The 18,006-nt window shown below is 46.0% G+C and overlaps 1 pseudogene; it reads left to right on the top strand.

Annotated features, from left to right (window-relative positions):
* The first annotated feature begins 13,283 nt into the window (after positions 1-13,283).
* On the top strand, positions 13,284-13,413 carry LOC139248344 (U2 spliceosomal RNA; annotated as a pseudogene).
* The last annotated feature ends 4,593 nt before the right edge of the window (positions 13,414-18,006 follow it).

The following is an 18,006-nucleotide window of genomic DNA, read 5'->3' on the forward strand; positions in this document are numbered from 1 at the left end:
GAATTAAACATACAGGGGTATCTGACAATTCGGAAAGATAGACAAGAAGGGAAAGGAGGTGGGGTAGCTCTGTTAATAAAGGATGATATCAGGGCAGTTGTGAGAGATGATATTGGCTCTAATGAACAAAATGTTGAATCATTGTGGGTGGAGATTAGAGTTAGTAAGGGGGAAAAAGTCACTGGTGGGCGTAGTTTATAGGCCCCAAAATAATAACTTCATCGTGGGGCGGACAATAATCAAGGGAATAATGGAGGCATGTGAAAAAGGAACGGCAGTAATCATGGGGGATTTTAACCTACATATCGATTGGTCAAATCAAATCGCACGGGGTAGCCTTGAGGAGGAATTCATACAATGCATACTGGATTGTTTCTGAGAACAGTATGTTACAGAACCTACAAAGGAGCAAGCTATCTTTGATCTGGTCCTGTGTAATGAGATCTCCTAGTAAAAGATCTTCTCAGAATGAGTGATCATAGTATGGTTGAATTTGTAATACAGATTGAGGGTGAGGAAGTAGTGTCTCAAACAAGCAAACTATGCTTAAACAAAGGGGACTACAGCGGGATGAGGGCAGAGTTGGCTAAAGTAGACTGGGAACACAGACTAAACGGTGGCACAATTGAGGAACAGTGGAGGACTTTTTAGGAGCTCTTTCATATATTCCAGTAAAAAAGAAGGGCGGTAAGAGAAGGGATAACCAGCCGTGGATAACCAAGGAAATAAAGGAGAGTATCAAATTAAAAACCAATGCGTATAATGTGGCCAAGGTTAGTGGGAAACTAGAAGATTGGGAAAATTTTAAACGACAGCAAAGAATGACTAAGAAAGCAATAAAGAAGGGGAAGATAGATTACGAATGTAAACTTGCGCAAAACATATAAACAGATAGTAAAAGCTTTTACCGATATATAAAACGGAAAAGAGTGACTAAAGTAAATGTTGGTCCCTTAGGAGATGAGAAAGAGGATTTAATAATGGGAAATATGGAAATGGCTGAGACCTTAAACAATTATTTTGCTTCGGTCTTCACAGTGGAAGACACAAAAACCATGCCAAAAATTGCTGGTCACGGGAATGTGGGAAGGAAGGACCTTGAGACAATCACTATCGCTATCACTAGGTGGGTAGTGCTGGACAGGCTAATGGGACTCAAGGTAGACAAGTCCGCTGGTCCTGATGAAATGCATCCCAGGGTATTAAAAGAGATGGCGGAAGTTATCGCAGATGCATTCATTATAATCTACCAAAATTCTCTGGACTCTGGGGAGGTGCCATCAGATTGGAAAGCAGCTAATGTAACGCCCCTGTTTAAAAAAGGGGGCAGACAAAAGGCAGGTAACTATAGGCCGGTTAGTTTAACATCTGTAGTGGGGAAAATGCTTGAAGCTATCATTAAGGAAGAAATAGCGGGACATCAAGATAGGAATAGTGCAATCAAGCAGACGCAACATGGATTCATGAAGGGGAAATCACGAGTAACTAATTTACTGGAATTCTTTGAGGATATAACGAGCATGGTGGCTAGAAGTGTACCGATGGATGTGGTGTATTTAGATTTGCAAAAGGCATTCGATAAGGTGCCACACAAAAGGTTACTGCAGAAGATAAAGGTACGTGGAGTCAGAGGAAATATATTAGCATGGATCGAGAATTGGCTGGCTAACAGAAAGCAGAGTGTCGGGATAAATTGTGTCCTTTTCGGGTTGGAAATTGGTGGTTAGTGGTGTGCCACAGGGATCGGTGCTGGGACCACAACTGTTTACAATATACATAGATGACCTGGAAGAGGGGACAGAGTGTAGTGTAACAAAATTTGCAGATGACACAAAGATTAGTGGGAAAGCGGGTTGTGTAGAGGACACAGAGAGGCTGCAAAGAGATTTAGATAGGTTAAGCGAATGGGCTAAGGTTTGGCAGATGGAATACAATGTCGGAAAATGTGAGGTCATCCACCTTGGGGGGGGAAAAAAACAGTAATAGGAAATATTATTTGAATTGGGAGAAATTACAACATGCTGCGATGCAGAGGGACCTGGGGTTACTTGTGCATGAAACTCTTTTGAGTTTACCTGCAAAAACATAAACATTAAAACCATGCCACCCGACCTGGGTGACACAGCAGACATTTTCAAGGCCCCTTTTTTTTTTCTCTTTTTTTTTTGGTTTTTTTGGGGCACTAAAATCAAATTTTTCCAGTTAGTTTGCAGGTGCAGCAGGTAATCAGGAAGGAAAATGGAATGTTGGCCTTCATTGCGAGAGGGATGGAGTACAAAAGCAGGGAGGTCCTGCTGCAACTGTACAGGGTATTGGTGAGGCCGCACCTGGAGTACTGCGTGCAGTTTGGGTCCCCTTACTTAAGGAAGGATATACTAGCTTTGGAAGGGGTACAGAGGCTGATTCCGGAGATGAGGGGGTTACCTTATGATGATAGATTGAGTAGACTGGGTCTTTACTCGTTGGAGTTCAGAAGGATGAGGGGTGATCTTATAGAAACATTTAAAATCATGAAAGGGATAGACAAGATAGAGGCAGAGAGGTTGTTTCTACTGGTCAGGGAGACTAGAACTAGGGGGCACAGCCTGAAAATATGGGGGAGCCAATTTAAAACCGAGTTGAGAAGGAATTTCTTTTCCCATAGGGTTGTGAATCTGTGGAATTCTCTGCCCAAGGAAGCAGTTGAGGCTAGCTCATTGAATATATTCAAATCACAGATAGATAGATTTTTAACAATTTAGGAAATTAAGGGTTATAGGGAGCGGGCAGGTAAGTGGAGCTAAGTCCACGGCCAGATCAGCCGTTATCTTGTTGAGTGGCGGAGCAGGCTCGAGGGGCTAGATGGCCTACTCCTGTTCCTAATTCTTATGTTCTTATTAATGTTGAGGAACCAGGGGTCACAGTCTATGGATAAGGGGTAAGCCATTTGGGACCGAGATGAGGAGAAACTTCTTCACCCAGAGAGTGGTGAACCTGTGGAATTCTCTACCACAGAAAGTTGTTGAGGCCAATTCACGAAATATATTCAAAAGGGAGTTAGATCTAGTGCTTACTACTCGGGGGATCAAGGGGTATGGCAAGAAATCAGGAATGGGGTACTGAAGTTGCATGTTCAGCCATGAACTCATTGAATGGCGGTGCAGGCTGGAGGGGCCGAATGGCCTACTCCTGCACCTATTTTCTATGTTTCTATTCCAGATTGCAGTGAGCTATTTAAAATACAGGCCAGGGGCTCGCACAGCACATGTCCCATCTCCCGGAGGACCCTCGGGTGGATATTATCCGGCCCTGCTGCTCGATCTATTGTCAAGTTCTTAATTTTTTCTAACACAATCTGGTTATATAAGTTAATGTTACTGATGAAACTTGTATTAAATTCCAATATTTGAGCATCATTTTCAAGGGTGAAGACTGATGCAAAGTACTCATTTAATATTTCCACCATACTCTGTGAGTCCTTTGTAACCTGTCCTTGAACACCCTTCAGTGGCCCAAAACAGTCTTTGATAGTTCTCTGACTCTTTATATAACTCAAAAAGCTCTTCCCATGACTGCCACAGTTGTCCACAATCCTTTTTCCCATTAGCCTTTTTGCTGATCGAATAGCAGCCTTCGTTTTCTTTAGTTGTTCCTTGTATTCACCCTATTTATTTGAGCATTCAATGATTAATTTATAGAGACATTTCTGTTTATATCTGATTTGTCTTTGTACAGAGCCAGTCGGCCACCTTGGCTTTTTCTCACCACATGTCTATCTTTTGATTTTGTCTACATGTTGGTTTTCAACATTTTTAATCGTATTCTGAAAAACTTTCCATTTATATTCAACATCGGTCGCATCAGCACCGAGGGGAGTTGGCCAATTTACCTGTTGCAAGTCCTCTGCCATTTTGGAGAAGTTTGCCCGTCAGAAATGTGGTGCGAGTCGCAGGTTCTCAGTCCCTTTGGTTCTCCTGGCCAATTGGGAGCGTATAATGTGATCAGTGTTGCCCAGATGTTCCCCCACACCAGGTCAGGCTCACTACTAAACACCAGGTCCAATATATAACTTTCCCCAGTTACTTCATTAACATGTTGAGTCAGGAAACAGTCCTGTATATTGTCAATAAATCTTTCAGCTGCACTTCCCCCAACAGCAGGTAAAGCAGCGTGCCCCTGAATGTCAGGGCAATAACAATGAGCTTCCCTCAGGTTAATTCTCTCTCTGTCCCCCACACAAGCTGCCTGAGCGGCTGAGTGTTTCCAGCACCTTCTGTCTTTATTCTCTCAGATTGCAGCATTCCCGCTGCTGAGCTCAGGGGCTGTGTGGGCGGGGCCCTGGCGTCACACACGGCGGGCGGGGCCATGTCCCGCGCGCTGCCGGGCTCGCGGAGTGACAGTTCAACTGCCCCGGGTTCCAATCAGGAGCCACATGACCCCACGTGGTTCCTTCTGCAGCCCTCTGGGCGGGGCTCTGTGGTGGAGCGGAACTGGGATTGGTGCAAGGGGCTGTCAATCTCCTGTGTGCAGCCAGGGTTACCGGGGCCGCTCTCTGTCACTGGGGGAACTGGGCTCACGGACTGAGATCAGACAGTGTGCAACCCGGGGGCCCAGTGAGATCAGACAGTGTGTAACCCGGGGGTGGGCCCAGTGAGATCAGACAGTGTGTAACCCGGGGGCCCAGTGAGATCAGACAGTGTGTAACCGGGGGGCCAGTGATTTCAGACAGTGTGTAACCCGGGGGCACAGTGAGATCAGACAGTGTGTAACCCGGGGGCCCAGTGAGATCAGACAGTGTGTAACCCGGGGGCCCAGTGAGATCAGACAGTGTGTAACCGGGGGGCCAGTGATTTCAGACAGTGTGTAACCCGGGGGGCCCAGTGAGATCAGACAGTGTGTAACCCGGGGGTGGGCCCAGTGAGATCAGACAGTGTGTAACCCGGGTGCCAGTGATTTCAGACAGTGTGTAACCCGGGGGCCCAGTGCGATCAGACAGTGTGTAACCCGGGGGGCCCAGTGAGATCAGACAGTGTGTAACCCTGGGGCCCAGTGAGATCAGACAGTGTGTGCCACGTGCTAGTCAGAGTAGGAATCGCAGGATAGCGCAGATGAATACGTGGCTTGAGCAGTGGTGCAGCAGGGAGGGATTCAAATTCCTGGGGCATTGGAACCGGTTCTGGGGGAGGTGGGACCAGTACAAACCGGACGGTCTGCACCTGGGCAGGAGCGGAACCAATGTCCTAGGGGGAGTGTTTGCTTGTGCTGTTGGGGAGGAGTTAAACTAATATGGCAGGGGGATGGGAACCAATGCAGGGAGACAGAGGGAAACAAAAAGGAGACAAAAGCAAAAGACAGAAAGGAGATTAGGAAAAGTGGAGGGCAGAGAAACCCAAGGCAAAGAACAAAAAGGGCCACTGTACAGCAAAATTCAAAAAGGACACAGGGTGTTAAAGAAACAAGCCTGAAGGCTTTGTGTCTTAATGCAAGGAGTATCCGTAATAAGGTGGATGAATTAACTGTGCAAATAGATGTTAACAAATATGATGTGATTGGGATTACAGAGACGTGGCTCCAGGATGATCAGGGCTGGGAACTCAACATCCAGGGGTATTCAACATTCAGGAAGGATAGAATAAAAGGAAAAGGAGGTGGGGTAGCATTGCTGGTTAAAGAGGAGATTAATGCAATAGTTAGGAAGGACATTAGCTTGGATGATGTGGAATCTATATGGGTCGAGCTGCAGAACACCAAAGGGCAAAAAACATTAGTGGGAGTTGTGTACAGACCTCCAAACAGTAGTAGTGATGTTGGGGAGGGCATCAAACAGGAAATTAGGGGTGCATGCAATAAAGGTGCAGCAGTGACTTTAATATGCACATAGATTGGGCTAACCAAACTGGAAGCAATACGGTGGAGGAGGATTTCCTGGAGTGCATAAGGGATGGTTTTCTAGACCAATATGTCGAGGAACCAACTAGGGGGGAGGCCATCTTAGACTGGGTGTTGTGTAATGAGAGAGGATTAGTTAGCAATCTCATTGTGCGAGGCCCCTTGGGGAAGAGTGACCATAATATGGTGGAATTCTGCATTAGGATGGAGAATGAAACAGTTAATTCAGAGACCATGGTCCAGAACTTAAAGAAGGCTAACTTTGAAGGTATGAGGCGTGAATTGGCTAGGACAGATTGGCAAATGATACTTAAGGGGTTGACTGTGGATGGGCAATGGCAGACATTTAGAGACCGCATGGATGAACTACAACAATTGTACATTCCTGTCTGGCGTAAAAATAAAAAAGGGAAGGTGGCTCAACTGTGGCTATCAAGGGAAATCAGGGATAGTATTAAAGCCAAGGAAGTGGCATACAAATTGGCCAGAAATAGCAGCGAACCCGGGGACTGGGAGAAATTTAGAACTCAGCAGAGGAGGACAAAGGGTTTGATTAGGGCAGGGAAAATGGAGTACGAGAAGAAGCTTGCAGGGAACATTAAGACGAATTGCAAAAGTTTCTATAGATACGTAAAGAGATAAAGGTTAGTAAAGACAAACGTTGGTCCCCTGCAGTCAGAATCAGGGGAAGTCATAACTGGGAACAAAGAAATGGAGGACCAATTGAACAAGTACTTTGGTTCGGTATTCACTAAGGAGGACACAAACAACCTTCTGGATATGAAAGGGGTCAGCGGGTCTAGTAAGGAGGAGGAACTGAGGGAAATCTTTATTAGTTGGAAAATTGTGTTGGGGAAATTGATGGGATTGAAGGCCGATAAATCCCCAGGGCCTGATGGACTGCATCCCAGAATACTAAAGGAGGTGGCCTTGGAAATAGTTGATGCATTGACAGTCATTTTCCATTGACTCTGGATCAGTTCCTATGGAGTGGAGGGTAGCCACTGTAACCCCACTTTTTAAAAAAGGAGGGAAAGAGAAAACACAGAATTATAGACCGGTCAGCCTGACCTCAGTAGTGGGTAAAATGATGGAATCAATTATTAAGGATGTCATAGCAGCGCATTTGGAAAGGGGTGACATGATAGGTCCAAGTCAGCATGGATTTGTGAAAGGGAAATCATGCTTGACAAATCTTCTGGAATTTTTTGAGGATGTTTCCAGTAGAGTGGACAAGGGAGAACCAGTTGATGTGGTCTATTTGGACTTTCAGAAGGCTTTCGACAAGGTCCCACACAAGAGATTAATGTGCAAAGTTAAAGCACATGGGATTGGGGGTAGTGTGCTGACATGGATTGAGAACTGGTTGTCAGACAGGAAGCAAAGAGTAGGAGTAAATGAATACTTTTCAGAATGGCAGGCAGTGACTAGTGGGGTACTGCAAGGTTCTGTGCTGGGGCCCCAGCTGTTTACACTGTACATTAATGATTTAGACGAGGGGATTAAATGTAGTATCTCCAAATTTGCGGATGACACTAAGTTGGGTGGCAGTGTGAGCTGCGAGGAGGATGCTGAGGCTGCAGAGTGACTTGGATAGGTTAGGTGAGTGGGCAAATACATGGCAGATGCAGTATAATGTGGATAAATGTGAGGTTATCCACTTTGGTGGTAAAAACAGAGAGACAGACTATTATCTGAATGGTGACAGATGAGGAAAAGGGGAGGTGCAACGAGACCTGGGTGTCATGGTACATCAGTCATTGAAGGTTGGCATGCAGGTACAGCAGGCGGTTAAGAAAGCAAATGGCATGTTGGCCTTCATAGCGAGGGGATTTGAGTACAGGGGCAGGGAGGTGTTGCTACAGTTGTACAGGGCCTTGGTAAGGCCACACCTGGAGTATTGTGTACAGTTTTGGTCTCCTAACCTGAGGAAGGACATTCTTGCTATTGAGGGAGTGCAGCGATGGTTCACCAGACTGATTCCCGGGATGGCGGGACTGACATATCAAGAAAGACTGGATCAACTGGGCTTGTATTCACTGGAGTTCAGAAGAATGAGAGGGGACCTCATAGAAACGTTTAAAATTCTGATGGGTTTGGACAGGTTAGATGCAGGAAGAATGTTCCCAATGTTGGGGAAGTCCAGAACCAGGGGTCACAGTCTAAGGATGAGGGGTAAGCCATTTAGGACCGAGATGAGGAGAAACTTCTTCATCCAGAGAGTGGTGAACCTGTGGAATTTTCTACCACAGAAAGTTGTTGAGGCCAATTCACTAAATATATTCAAAAAGGAGTTAGATGAAGTCCTTACTACTCGGGGGATCAAGGGGTATGGCGAGAATGCAGGAATGGGGTACTGAAGTTGCATGTTCAGCCATGAACTCATTGAATGGCGGTGCAGGCTCGAAGGGCCGAATGGCCTACTCCTGCACCTATTTTCTATGTTTTGTTTCTATGTAACCCGGAAGCCCAGTGAGATCAGACTGGTGGAACCAGGGGAGGATGGGCCCAGTAAGTTCAGACAGTGTGTAACCCGGGGAGGATGGGCCCAGTGAGATCAGACAGTGTGTAACCCGGGGGCCCAGTGAGATCAGACAGTGTGTAACCTGGGGAGGATGGGCCCAGTGAGATCAGACAGTGTGTAACCCCGGGGCCCAGTGAGATCAGTCAGTGTGTAACCCGGTGGCCCAGTGAGGTCAGACAGTGTGTAACCCGGTGGCCCAGTGAGATCAGACAGTGTGTAACCCGGTGGCCCAGTGAGGTCAGACGGTGTGTAATCCCAGGGCCCAGTCAGATCACAACAGTGTATAAGCCCGGGGCCCAGTGAGATCAGACAGTGTGTAACCTGGGGGCCCAGTGAGATCAGACAGTGTGTAACCCGGGGTGGATGGGCCCAGTGAGATCAGACAGTGTGTAACCCGGGGAGGATGAGTCCAGTGAGGTCAGACAGTGTGTCACCCGGGGAGGATGGGCCCAGTGAGATCAGACAGTGTGTAACCCGGGGGCCCAGTGGGATCAGACAGTGTGTAACCCGGAGGCCCAGTGAGATCAGACAGTGTGTAACCTGGGGGCCCAGTGAGATCAGACAGTGTGTATCCCAGGGGCCCAGTGAGATCAGACTGGTGTAACTCGGGGAGGATGGGCCCAGTGAGATCAGACAGTGTGTAACCTGGGGAGGATGGGTCCAGTGAGATCAGACAGTGTGTAACCTGGGGAGGATGGGCCCAGTGAGATCAGACAGTGTGTAACCTGGGGAGGATGGGTCCAGTGAGATCAGACAGTGTGTAACCCGGGGAGGATGGGCCCAGTGAGATCAGACAGTGTGTAACCCAGGGACCCAGTGAGATCAGACAGTGTGTAACCCAGGGAGGATGGACTCAGTGAGATCACACAGTGCCGGTTTGTCTAAGCAATAGACAGTAAATTCCGCAGTTTTGTCAAGAACTCTGGCAATTTGTGTGATGCTCCCGTGGGCTTGCCGGGGAAATGACAAACTCCAACAAGAATACACAACCCTGAACTTTCAGTTTTATTAAGCGTCAGAAAAGTATACATTACATTCCACTGCACACCATCAATATTTTTCTCAATTTCTGCCCTGCCATTATTAGATCTTCTGGTGAATGATGGAGTGATTGAGAAAGTTCCACAGGTGGGAGGAAACAGGGACTGTAGACTGAGGAACAATGGCCGGTGAACCAGCACAGGATTGTGAGAGCACCAACCAGAGATAACCCTTCTGATTCAAAGAGCTTCCATAGATCGACAGGGGCGAAAGGTAAGAGAGAGTCCCATTGACCCAGATACACCCTGGTCCTGGGGATGGACTGAGGAGAAAGGTCAGAGAGAGTCCCATTGACTCAGATACACACTGGTCCTCGGGATGGACAACCGAGAAAGGTCAGAGAGAGTCCCATTGATTCAGATACACACTGGAGATGGACTGGGGAGAAAGGTCAGAGAGAGCCCCATTGACTCAGATACACACTGGTCCTGTAGACAGTGCACAAAGATTACAAGGTAAGGCAGGAAATGTTGGGAATGAGATTGGGAGAGTCTGACCACCGAGCACAATTATCCAGCAGGAGGTCGTGCAGTGGGACATGAAATAAGATCAGTTTCTGTCTCTGAACACACAGTCACATTGAATCATGTGTGTTTTTAGAGTAAATTAAGTATCACAGTGTTGAAGTCAGTGCAGTAGAGGTTGTGTACATGGACTTTGCAAAGCCATTTGATAAAGTATCACATAATGGACTTGTTTGTAAAATTGAAGCACATGGTGTTAAAGGGACAGTGGTAAATTGGATATGTAATTAGCTGAGGGACAGGGGGCAGAGAGCAGTGGTGGACCGATGTTTCTCCAACTGCGGAGAAGTTTACATTGGGTCAACCAGGTGTCGCAATTGATGCCTTTGCTTTTCTGGTTCGATTTTAAATGACCTGGTCTTCGCTATCGGGAGTGGACCTTCGAGGTTTGCTGAGGGCAAGAAAGTTGATTGTAGTAAATGGTGAGCAAGATCGCAGCAGACTTTAGAAAGGCACAGACAGACTGGTTAACTGGACTGAAACATGGCAGATGCAATTTATTATAGCTCAGTGTGAAATGATACACTTTGGGAAGTTCAACATGGAGAAGCAGTATAATGCAAACGGTACTATTTTGAGGGGATGTAAGAGCAGAGAGGCCTGGGGGTAAATATTCACAAATGTTTGAAGATGGAAGGGTAAGCTGATAAGACATTTAAGAGAGTGTATGGCATCTTTCACTTTGTAAATAGAGCACTAAACATAAAAACAAGGAGTTCAATGCTAACCCATTACAAATCAGTGGTGAGGCTGGAGTATTGTGTACAATTCTGAGCAACACACATTAGGAAGAATGCCAAGGTGTTGGAGAGGGTACAGAGGAGGTTTACCAGGATGATACCTGAGACTTCAATTATGTGGAGAGATTAGTCATGCTTGACCAAACTTCCAGAATTTTTTGAGGATGTAACTAATAGAGTGGATAAGGGAGAACCAGTGGATGTGGTGTATTTCGAATTTCAAAAGGCTTTTGACAAGGTCCCACACAAGAGATGTGCAAAATTAAAGCACATGGTATTGGGGGTAATGTATTGACATGGATAGAGAACTGGTTGGCAGACAGGAAGCAAAGAGTAGGAACAAACGGGTTCTTTTCAGAATGGCAGGCAGTGACTGGTGGGGTGCTGGAAGGTTCCATGCGGCTGGGGAGGTCAGGGGTTGTGGAAGGGGCGTGGGGGGGGGAGGTGCTGGGGTGGCTGATCAGCCATGATCTTGTTGAATGGTGGTGCAGGCTTGAAGGGCCGAATGGCCTACTCCTGCACCTATTTTCTATGTTTCTATGTTTCTATGCTGGGACCTCAGCTATTTACAAAATACATTCATGATTTAGACAAAGGAATTGAATGTAATATCCCTACATTTGCAGATGACACTAAGCTGGGTGGCAGTGTGAGCTGTGAGGAGGAAGCTAAGAGGCTGCAGGGTGACTTGGACAGGTTAGGTGAGTGGGCAAATGCATGGCAGATGAAGTATAATGTGGATAAATGTGAGGTTATCCACTTTGGTGGCAAAAACAGGAAGGCAGAATATTACCTGAATGGTGACAGATTAGGAAAAGGGGAGGTGCAACGAGACCTGGGTGTCATGGTACATCAGTCATTGAAGGTTGGCATGCAGGTACAGCAGGCGGTTAAGAAAGCAAATGGCATGGTTGGCCTTCATAGCGAGGGGACTTGAGTACAGGGGCAGGGAGGTGTTGCTTCAGTTGTACAGGGCCTTGGTGAGGCCACACCTGGAGTATTGTGTACAGATTTGGTCTCCTAACTTGAGGAAGGACATTCTTGTTATTGAGGGAGTGCAGCGAAGGTTCACCAGACTGATTCCCGGGATGGCGGGACTGACCTATCAAGAAAGACTGGATCAACTGGGCTTGTATTCACTGGAGTTCAGAAGAATGAAAGGGGACCTCATAGAAACGTTTAAAATTCTGATGGGTTTAGACAGGTTAGATGCAGGAAGAATGTTCCCAATGTTGGGGAAGTCCAGAACCAGGGGTCACAGTCTAAGGATAAGGGATAAGCCATTTAGGACTGAGATGAGGAGAAACTTCTTCACCCAGAGAGTGGTGAACCTGTGGAATTCTCTACCACAGAAAGTTGTTGAGGCCAATTCACTAAATATATTCAAAAAGGAGTTAGATGTAGTCCTTACTACTCGGGGGATCAAGGGGTATGGCGAGAAAGCAGGAATGGGGTACTGAAGTTGCATGTTCAGCCAACATGGCGGTGCAGGCTCGAAGGGCTGAATGGCCTACTCCTGCACCTATTTTCTATGTTTCTATACCAAAGACTGACAGGAACAAAGATAGATAAATACTCCCATACCAGAGACGGACAGGCACACAGATAGATACATAATCCCATACCAGAGACTGACAGGGACAGAGATAGATATATACTTCCAGACCAGACACTGACGAGCACAGAGATAGATACATGCTTCTATACCGGTCACTGACAGGCACACAGATAGATACATACTCCCATACCAGAGACTGACAGGCACAGCGATAGATACATACTCCCATACCAGCGACTGACAGCACAGAGATAGATACATACTCCCAGACCAGAAAGTGACAGCACAGATAGATGCAAACTCCCATACCAGAGACTGACAGGCACACAGATAGATGCATACTCCCAGACCAATACATAAGAATTAGGAACAGGAGTAGGCCATCTAGCCCCTTGAGCCTGCTCTGCCAATCAATAAGGTCATGGCTGATCTGGCCGTGGACTCAGCTCCACTTACACGCCCGCTCCCCGTAACCCTTAATTCCCTTATTGGTTAAAAATCTATCTATCTGTGACTTGAATACATTCAATGAGCTCGCCTCAACTGCTTCCTTGGGCAGAGAATTCCGCAGATTCACAACCCTCTGGGAGAAGAAATTCCTTCTCAACTCGGTTTTAAATTGGCTCCCCCGTATTTTGAGGCTGTGCCCCCAAGTGCCCCCAGTGGAAATAACCTCTCCGCCTCTATCTTGTCTATCCCTTTCATTATTTTAAATGTTTCTATAAGATCACCCCTCATCCTTCTGAACTCCAACGAGTAAAGACCCAGTCTACTCAATCTATCATCATAAAGTAACCCCCTCATCTCCGGAATCAGCTTAGTGAATCGTCTCTGTACCCGCTCCAAAGCCAGTATATCCTTCCTTAAGTAAGGGGACCAAAACTGCACGCAGTACTCCAGGTGCGGCCTTACCAATACCCTATACAGTTGCAGCAGGACCTCCCTGCTTTTGTACTCCATCCCTCTCGCAATGAAGGCCAACATTCCATTCGCCTTCCTGATTACCTGTAGCACCTGCAAACTAACTTTTTGGTTCTCGCCTTTTGGCTAAGATCAAGTGTAGTATCTGTTCTTATCAGTTTAATATCTGATACGTCCCCTATCTGGGGACCAAATATTAAATTGATTTACCAGGGCGGGTGGCACGGTTTAATGTTTATGTTTTTTCAGGTAAACTCCAAAAGAGTTTCATGCACAAGGAACCCCAGGTCCCTCTGCATCTCAGCATGTTGTAATTTCTCCCCATTGAAATAATATTCCCTTTTACAGTTTTTTTTTCCCCAAGGTGGATGACCTCACACTTTCCGACATTGTATTCCATCTGCCAAACCTTAGCCCATTCGCTTAACCTATCTAAATCTCTTTGCAGCCTCTCTGTGTCCTCTCCACAACCCGCTTTCCCACTAATTTTTGTGTCATCTGCACAGATAGATACAAACACCCATACCAGTGATTGACTGGGCCAGAAATAGATAAATACTCTCATAACAGAGACTGATGGGCACACAGATACTTACTCCCATAATAGACACTGACAGCATAGAGATAGATACATACTCCTATACCAGAGACTGACAGGTACAGAGATTGATACATACGCCCATACCAGAAACTGACAGCACAGATAGATACAGACTCCAATACCAGAGAATTATAGGCACAGAGATAGATACATACTCCCACACTAGAGATTGACAGCACAGAGATAGATACATACTCCCACACCTGGCACAGAGATACTCCCACACCAGACAGTGACAGGCACACACATATATACATACTCCCACACCAGAGACTGACGGGCACGGAGTTAGATACAAAGTCCCATATCTGACACTGACAGGCAGACAGATAGATACATGCTCCCACACCAGAGACTGACAGCACAGAGATAGATACATACTCCCACACCCGGCACAGAGATAGATACATACTCCCATTCCAGAGACTGACAGGCACAGAAAGACACATATTCCCACACCAGTGACTGACAGGCACAGAGATAGATGCATGCTCCCATACCAGAGACTGACAGGCACAGAGATAGATGCATACTTCCATACCAGAGACTGACAGGCACAGATAGATACATACTCAAATACCCGACACTGACAAGCACAGACTGATACGTTCTCCCATACCAGAGACTGACGGGCAGAGGTGGATACATACGCCCATACCAGCATCTGACAGGTACAGACATAAATAGGTGCTCCCATACCAGAGATTGACTGGCACAGATAGATACATACTCCCATACCAGAGACTGACAGGCACAGATATAGATACATTCTCCCTCATATGAGACTGATAGGCACACAGATAGATACTTACTCCCATATCAGAGACTGACAGGCACAGAGATAGATATATACTTCCATTCCAAGCACTGATAGGAACAGAGTTGGATACATACTCCATACCAGAGAGTGGCAGAGACAGAGATACATACTCCTATACCAGAGACTGACAGGGACAGCGATAGATACATACTCCCAGATCAGTGAATGACAGACACAGAAAGATACATACTCCCACACCAGAGACTGACAGGCACAGTGATAGATACATACTCCATACCAGAGACTGACAGGCACAGAGATAGATACATGCTCCCACACCAGCGACCGACAGGCACAAAAATAGATACATACTCCCGTACCAGACACTGACACTGACAGGGACAAAGATAGATACATACTCTCATACCAGAGACGGACAGGGACAGAGATAGATACATACTCCCATACCAAACACGGACAGCATGGATCGATACATACTCCCGTACTTGACACTGACTGGGACAGGCAGAAATGGATACCTACTCCCATACCAGAGACTGACAGGTACACAGATAGATACAGATGGGAGTACCAGATGGGTAGATCAGGGCCAAGGGGAGGCTTGAGTTCGGGGCCCAGGAGAGGCGAGGGCCCAGGGGCAGCATGGACCAGCCCACTGTGATATGTGTGCGCACTAGGTCAGTGCCGCAGAGCTGGTCTCCAGTCGTCTTGGATAACCCTTGCCACTGGACCAAGACCTAGCTCTGTCAAGTCCGTGTGGTGGCTGGTGTGCAACTGCCACCACATGTTTAAAAAAAAAATCGACGCTTTAACATGTAGTTCGGGACCTGGAATATTAGGCCCTTCATTGAAACACCTGTGAACTTTTTGGCATGGAAGCAAGTCATCCTCGACTCGAGGGACTGCCTATGACGATGATGACTCCCATAACAGACACGGACTGCACGGATCGATACATACTCCCATAGCAGACACTGACAGGGACAGAAAGATACATAGTCCCACACCAGCGATCGACAGGTACAGAGATAGATACGTACTCCCATACCAGATATTGACCAGCACACAGATGGAAACACCCTTAGCAGACACTAACTGGCACAGAGAAAGATACATACTCCTGTACCTGACACTGACAGGGACAGAGATAGATACATATTCACACACCAGCGACTGAAAGGGACAGAGATAGATACATACTTCCATACCAGAGAATGGCAGGCACAGAGATGGATACATACTCCCAAAGCAGAGACTGACAGGCACAGAGATAGATACATACTCCCATACTAGACACGGACAGCACAGATAGATACATACTCCCATACCAGAGACTGACAGATTCAAAGGAAAACCATCTCTGAATTAGATAGAAACTGGCAGTTATAGGATAAGACCCACACAAATAAATCAGAAGATGACAAGTACAGAATAAAATCCAGATTCCCATAACAGACACTGCCAGATACACGCACATACCAGGGACTGATAGATACAGAGCGACGCTCACGTACCAGGGACTGAGAGAAACAGACTAAAACCTACCATCACAAAGCTTAAAATGACAGATACAGAGTACTCCCCTCTATTCCATATCAATAAAAGTGGAGAGAGGAACAGAGTTAATGTTTCAGGTGCATGAGCCTTTGTCATCGAACTGAAACGTTAACTCTCTCTCTCTCTCTCTCTCTCCACAGATGCTGCCTGACCCGCTGAAATTTCCAGCATTTTCTGTTTTTATTTCCAATTCCAGCATCCACAGTATTTTGCTTTTATACTTGTATATCATAATAAAAATAACATAAAAAATAGGAGCAGGACTGGTACGGAATAAAACACACTGTCATATCAAACACTGACAGATACAGAGTAAAAGTCATCATCACATACCAGAGGTGGGCTGATACAGAATAAAGTCCATAATCACAAACCCGGTTCCAATACAGTACATAGAAACCCCCCACAATAATCAGAGAATGTGTGTAAAGATTAAAATCCACATTAACAAACGAGAAATTCACAGGTATTGATTAAAACACTCACTTATATATCCCAAACAGAAAGTGGATTAAATTTTGACTGGATCCTACGGCCATGAATTGAACCCAGACCAACTAGCTTGGAAGGCAGCTGTGCTCACCACTCCACCATCACACGCATCAAGAGGGAAAGCATCGCTTTCTGCTTTTACACATGCCTGTCAATCCCACACTGACACACTGTACCAGACAGTGACAGATAGTGTCTTTACTATACTCCCAGTCAATCCCACACTGACACACTGTACCAGACAGTGACAGATAGTGTCTTTACTATACTCTCAGTCAATCCCACACTGACACACTGTACCAGACAGTGACAGATAGTGTCTTTACTATACTCCCAGTCAATCACACACTGACACACTGTACCAGACAGTGACAGATACAGTATCTATTCTACACTGACCAGTGAATCACACATTAGCACACAGTAGCTGAGTGACAGAGGCAGTGTCTGTCCCACACTCAATGATTAACCCCAGCACTGTAGACGTCTCTGCAAAGACACGTTTGGTTGAAATGAATTGCCCAGTAATGTCTATCCCACACTCAGTGATTAACCCTCTGTTCACACTACAATCGGGTGAGCGCCTCCACCTGCTTTTAATGGTTGTTTGGAGTTTTCAGCCGGACCAATAAAATACTTTGCAATAGTTTAAGCTGCACATAAACATGGTTCTGAGCGATCTGTGGAATTTAAAATGGATTCTGCTGAATGATTGTCACTTGTTGCAGCACTCACTTTCAGCCAGGAGATGGCAGCAACCTCTAACAGTTAGGAGTGTACAGATTGTGTCCACACATCTCGACGGCCATGAGTCTGGTACTACTCGGAGAGCTGGCCAAGCACACTCGCTCCAAGTAAATCTCCAAAATTACTGACAAAAAAAACAGAAAACACCACGATTCACATACAGGAAACTAACAGATGCAGGTTAAAATCCCAACTCCAGTGATTCACAACCCTCAGTGAACAAATTTCTCCCAATCTCAGTTCGATATTATTGTACCAACGCTACCTTACTCTTATACTCCAACCCATTTGCATTAAGGGCTAACATACCATTTATCTTCCTAATTGTTTGCTGTAACTGCATGTTAACTTTCTGTGATTCATGTACAAGGACACTCAAATTTCACTCAATAACATTTACTAGTCTTTCTCTTTTAAATAAAGTCAGTTGTTTCATTCATATAAAGTAAAATTCACACTCGCATCTCAAAGTCTGAACAATACACAATAAAACCCACACTCACATATCAGTGACTGTCAGGGACAGAGTAAAACACACTCACATAACAGAAACTGACAAGTAGAGAGTAAAACATGCATTTGCATAACAGAAACTGACCAGGTACAGAATAAAACCCACACACACATCCCAGAGACAGCGAGACAATGTGAA

Source organism: Pristiophorus japonicus, unplaced genomic scaffold (assembly GCF_044704955.1).
Source record: "Pristiophorus japonicus isolate sPriJap1 unplaced genomic scaffold, sPriJap1.hap1 HAP1_SCAFFOLD_29, whole genome shotgun sequence".
Lineage (NCBI taxonomy): Eukaryota > Metazoa > Chordata > Chondrichthyes > Pristiophoridae > Pristiophorus > Pristiophorus japonicus.